Genomic DNA, 6,190 nt, shown 5'->3' with positions numbered 1-6,190 from the left:
GTAGCCACACCTGTGTGGCAACAGAAGCAATTGAGAAAGACCGCGAATGGAATTCGTGCTTGAGACCATTATCCACAATTTATTGGATTGCTACGTTGTGATAAATCAACACTTTTAATTGGCAATCTTGTTGATAGTTTTCGATGTAATAAGCAACAATCTTCGCCACATTTTTCAGATTAATTGTGCCGGGGTGGTTATGAAAGTGGCCTAAGTCATATATCTCTTGTTTCGAGATATTTAGAATTTTCCCTTTGGGCGTTTTTAAAAATATTTTTTCATTGTGTAATGAAACATTTTGTAAAATACTTGCTCTTGCAATATAAATATTTTCGACGCAATATAAATTTCAATTTTTTTTTCAATCTTTTACTTCGATCACTTTGGGTAAATGGCTGACGTTTAGGTGCCTAGTCAGAAAAGAAATCATAGGTTAAGGGGTTAAACAATCACAGAATATCACTAAAAATTGTTTCTGAATCGACCAACTTGATCACAACTGTACCCAGTGAAGCTGATCGATAAAATTATGAATTCTTGATCAATCAACGCACGGAACTCGGTTAAAAATCGGCGAAAAGATCCGATCGATCAAGCGAGAGATAGCAGCGTTGGTGTTTCTAGATCGTTTTGCGTCTTTTACCAAAGTCGCGTAAGAACAGATTAAACGAGCTTTTCTACGCCACGAGTTATCGAATGTTCTTCTAATAATTGCCGTTTGTATACATATATCCGCTTCCAAGTTTAGCAGTTGCGCGCAGGAGAGAACTTTCAGAGAAACATGGCGCAACCGAACTCACGCTGAACTACGGGGTTCACTTTCTATTCTTTCTCTCGCTTCTTATCCGTTCACGAGCCGCGTGAACCGATTTATACGTGAAACTTCTTGCACAACCGCGAGACTTTATCATTGCACCGAATATCTACGGTCAAACAAGGCTTTCACCATCGATCGATAACCGATCGATGCGGATTCGAATTTTTTTTTCGTTTCTTTCGCATTCTTCTTCGATAAAGGGGACATGTCGTGCTGCATAATCTTCGAGTTTGACCTCGCGCAATTAGTCATCGGAATGGATGATAATCATGCGATATTAAAGCGAAGATCAAACAGTCCTGTAGTGCAAGGTTCAGATACCGCTGACAGGTAAATGCCACGGATTGCAAATGAGGAGGCAGATGCAACTTCGTTTTTTCTTCCTTTTATGCTTCTTTTTTATGTCGCAATCGCTCAGGTTGCGCATGATTTGTGGAAATATGGTGATGTCGGTGAAATGCAGTTGAAAAAGATTGTTGCGATTAATGAAAGAAAGAAGAGTTTCGTAATGAGTAACATTGTGCCGTAAAGAAATAAACGATTTTGCAGGTATTTAGGTATTGTGTATACGAAATGTGGTTTTTTTTTTTAATGAAATTTTAGGTACATGTGCTTAATCAAAATAATTTCCACACGATTTCGTACACTTTTTGCAACAATTAAGTAGCTTCGTTATTCCAAAATTCTTTGAATGTTATCTTTACGGTCTTCATTTCGGAGTAATTTATTTGTTAGAAAATTGTTCAGGTGTTTGAAGAAGTGGTAGTCTGTTGAGGAGAAGTTTAGCGAATGGGGGAGGATTTGACAAAATTTCGTATAATTTTTCCTAGCCTTCCTCTTGGCTCATTTTCCAATAGAAAGTCACGAATTTTGAAGTTTGCACACCAACGTCGAAGTGTCATAACATTCACACAACCTTCCTCCAATGTTAAATTTATATTTTCACCAGTTTTTACCGCAATTTTTTCAAGCTTTAACTTATATAAAAAAATTATGCCAACATCTTGATTATTCATCACGTCATATAATAATTATGAATTTTTTTACTATTCAATATTCGATTAATAGCGCAAATTCCTTCTTCTTGACTATTGTATATAAAAATTCGTGATCAGGCAAAATTTATTAAATACAATTAAAAAATACATATACAATACATTAAATACAAAAAAATGTAGGGCCGATTCCACAAGTGTCAGTAAAATATAGGGTCGGTTTTACAAGTGTCAGTAAAATGTAGGGCCGATTCCACAAGTGTCGGTAAAATGTAGGGCCGATTCCACAAGTGTCGGTAAAATGTAGGGCCGATTCTACAAGTGTCGGTAAAATGTAGGGCCGATTCTACAAGTGTCATTAAAATGTAGGGCCGATTCCACAAGTGTCATTAAAATGTAGGGCCGATTCCACAAGTGTCGGTAAAATGTAGGGCCGATTCTACAAGTGTCATTAAAATGTAGGGCCGATTCCACAAGTGTCGGTAAAATGTAGGGCCGATTCCACAAGTGTCGGTAAAATGTAGGGCCGATTCTACAAGTGTCGGTAAAATGTAGGGCCGATTCCACAAGTGTCAGTAAAATGTAGGGCCGATTCCACAAGTGTCATTAAAATGTAGGGCCGATTCCACAAGTGTCGGTAAAATGTAGGGCCGATTCCACAAGTGTCAATCTCAGCTGTTGAAAAAATGTGCACCAACGTAATAAAAGAAGTTAAAATCGAAAAGTAGCATCAATCAAATACCTCAAAATTTTTCGGTCAGTTAATAAATAATTCTGCACAATTTTTAATAAATAAATAAATATGCTTTTTATAATTGTAACACATTCTACAGTCATTATTTCTTTTTATTTCTGGTTCTAAACCTTGATTCAATGTAGTCACACGTAATTATGCAAGTTCTAAAAGATATTACGTAAAATTAGCGGATTCGAGCAGGATCGCGTAAAATTGGCGAGTTCAAGTTTTTCATTACATACATGCGATACTAATTGACTCGGCAAGATTATTAAAGACTTCGTCAAACTGTATGACATAATTGCCTTACTTCAGATTTAATAAGCTACATGCGCCATTGATTATTCGTATTAGAAAAATTTAATTGCACGATAAAAATAAAAATAATACTATCCAAACAGTAATCCTTACACGATTTACAATACTTTAAATTTAACAGGTTACATACGCGATTTATTGTTTATATTATAACAATCTTATTTCACAATAAAAATGAAAATAAAATTTGAATAATAAATATAAAATTCTAAAATAGAATTTTCCTAAAAATAAGTGTACTTTTATCATACCTTACTAATTTAATTTCTGCAAATATACACTACCGGCCAAAAGTTTGGAATCATTGAGCATTGCAATTTACACAAAAATTTCCAGAAAACAGTCAGCGACTTTGAGAATTTTTTATCGTTCGAATCAATTGATATGAGATAAATTGATAAATGTAGAATTGAGATAAACTTGAAATCTATGAAAAATTAGCAGCAGATTTAATATTGATGAAAAGTGGGAGGTGATTCGAAACTTTTGGCCGGTAGTGTACATGTATCTATATATTGAAAATAGCTGCTTATAAATAATCGACTGGACGTTACTTATTAACGATAAATACCAGAACACGTGTGTTAATACATAAATTCAGAGGTTGAAGTAAAATTGACCGGTAGAAGAATAATAAATTGATCGAGTATCACAGAGTACATCGATACCGTGTAAAGTTGACGACCAGGAAAAACATGGATGAAATACATACCTCCGTGTTACAGTCTTCCCGCAATCTTTGCAAAGTTATGTAACATGACTCGTACGTGCACATTTCTTAATCCGCGATGACGTACAAGAGATATAGCCGGTTGAATATTCTCCCAATAGGAATTAGAGATTACGATGAATCGATATCGTATACTGTAACCATGGGAAGGTAACTCTTTACCTTCACAGATCATTTTTTAAGTACAATATCAGAAAAGTTGCGAATGTGCAAAATTTCACTTTTTGGGTAAAAAAGTGGGTTAAGTGTGACTAAAGGAGGAGGGGACGATAAAAAATTATTTCATAGTTAAATTTGAGGCTGAAAGAAAGATTAATATTTGCAAATAATACCGTATGGAGTCACTCTGGAATTTCCAAAGGAAATCGAAATCTGGGAAAAAATGTAATCACCGAAAGAAGACGGAACACCAAATAGATTTAAGTCCATTTGTAAAATTCACGTATAAAAAAATTATTTGCAAGAAAATTTCGAATACTTTGATCTCCAGAATTATTCGATTACATTCTGTATTTAGTTGTGAATTTTTGTAATTTATCGAATAAGGAGGACGATGTGTTACAGTAAAATTGCAAATTTTTTGCAACGCTTAAAGAGCAAACTTAGAGTAAAATTTCATGCATCACAAGAAAGTTCGGCAAAAATCCTAGCGATAAATTGTTACAGCGAAAATTACTGTAAATTCTTATTTGTATTATTATTTAACATTGCAGTATCAAGTTTTTGTCGTAAAAAGGGATTTTGGGATACTTGCAATTGTGATTTTAAATAAACGAAAAATGTGATAAATAAATAAGTGAAGTATGCAAGGTTTTGCAATTAGTGTTTTGAGTAGAGAATTTTCTTTTCTTTTCTTTTGAGTAGAGAATTCAATTTGCTCTCCAGTGAGAATTTACTGTACGTCATTGTACATTTGCAACACTAAAATGTAATTAATGCAAATACGTTCAGACTAGAGTGAAATAATTCAATTAAAGTACAGTAATATAAATACTCAAGTAAATACTCAAATAAAATAATGTAAATACTTAAAACTTAAAGAAATTCTTGTGCTTATTATCTGTCACAAATCTGCCTTATTTATCTGAAATTTTTTAAATTTATCATCTGCTACGGAATAACAATAAACATATGATTTAACTGCAGTAGTGCGTGCAACAGTGAATCATAGATATTTATTCAGATTAGACTGGTATCTTGTTTAATTGAAAAAAAAGTTCCTACCATTCTGGTCATCAAGTAGAATAGCAATCTTTAATCGCGCAAACGTCGAACTTGTAGAAGCATCCGTCTGTAAATTTTACCATCGTGCAAAGGCGCATAATGTGATACCAGGAACGTCGCGTGCACTGTGGTATCTATGAATAAATAGAATTACGCTAATCGTGTAGGTTACATCATAATATACGGAACTATTCGCACGCTGCCGACGTAGGTACGTACGTAGCCGACCTTCGTTACGTCTTTTTCCTAGGTTGCGATGGAAAGAATTGTCACGAACTCTCTCGAAATCATTGTCGAGCACATTAGTCACGTAATTGGAGTCAATAAATAACGACACGTTTCACGCGGTTGCGTTACGAAAATATTTTTAGTTCCAATGCTTACGGTAATGCAGAAATTTCTCGATTACATTTTTATGCAACTTTAACGCCGATAAATTGTGATTAAACAAAGTAACATTTTACGATTGAAATGTGAAATTGTTGACTTGGAATAAGAGTAATCAGATCGACGGTGAGACTTTATAAAGAGGGGGAATTGAGTAAAATTGCACGAAAATTTCAATTTAGAAATCAGTTTGGAGAGGAGGGAATTGGGAGAAATCACTTGACACAGAATGCAATAAAGAATAAAATAATTAGTGCAACGAAATTGTGAGAAATATTAATTACTGTGTCTCTTATTCAATTTTTGCAAATGCGTTCTAAAATTTTATATAATTATTCCAAGAGAATTTCACTGAAATTATCGCGAAGTCATACCTTGGCGTTCGGTATACAAATAAGAGTGAACAAACTCACAGCAAGATTGAAAAAAATAAGTTTATAAAAAGAAGGAATTGAGAAAAGTAAAATAGTACAGAAATCAGTAAAGAAAAAAAATGAAATGAAATTATATATTAATTAGTACAACGAAATTGTGGTTAATAATAATTACTGTTCTTCTTTCTCTATTTTTAATGAAAATTCACAGCAACAAGTATATAATATTTGAAAGTTCATTTTCAAGGGCATAATTATTCTAAAAGAATTACTGTTCCATCTAAATAATCGTTAAAAATCTTTCAACAAAGTCAACTTGTAGTATGTAGGTATATTCCACCAAGGTATTACCTGCTCTAATTCTATCATGTCGAATAAATTGCATAACATGCGAATTTTTTCATGTCAGAAAGCCGCACCAGCGTTGCAATTTTAAAGTGTCACGGCATCTCTTATTAAGTAATTCGGCGGTATTGTAATTATCTGAGCCGCGGCAAAACATAAATTTTGTATCAACCGTGAGCTCGTAAAAAAAAAAAAACTACTTGGCACATTGGCACATTACGTGTATTACCGACCGCCGGTTATACATGCACCGAGTGTAGCTTT

The 6,190-nt window shown here is 33.8% G+C and overlaps 1 protein-coding gene across 1 annotated transcript in view; it reads left to right on the top strand.

Annotated features, from left to right (window-relative positions):
* The window catches only part of LOC108574445 (sex-determining region Y protein-like), a gene marked incomplete at its 3' end in the record, with an annotated part of 30,630 nt that overhangs the window by 20,421 nt on the left and 4,019 nt on the right, over positions 1–6,190 (top strand). The window lies entirely within an intron of this gene.

This window comes from Habropoda laboriosa, unplaced genomic scaffold (assembly GCF_001263275.1).
Source record: "Habropoda laboriosa isolate 0110345459 unplaced genomic scaffold, ASM126327v1 scaffold172, whole genome shotgun sequence".
Classification (NCBI taxonomy): domain Eukaryota; kingdom Metazoa; phylum Arthropoda; class Insecta; order Hymenoptera; family Apidae; genus Habropoda; species Habropoda laboriosa.
This window is presented reverse-complemented; position numbering and strand designations above follow the sequence as displayed.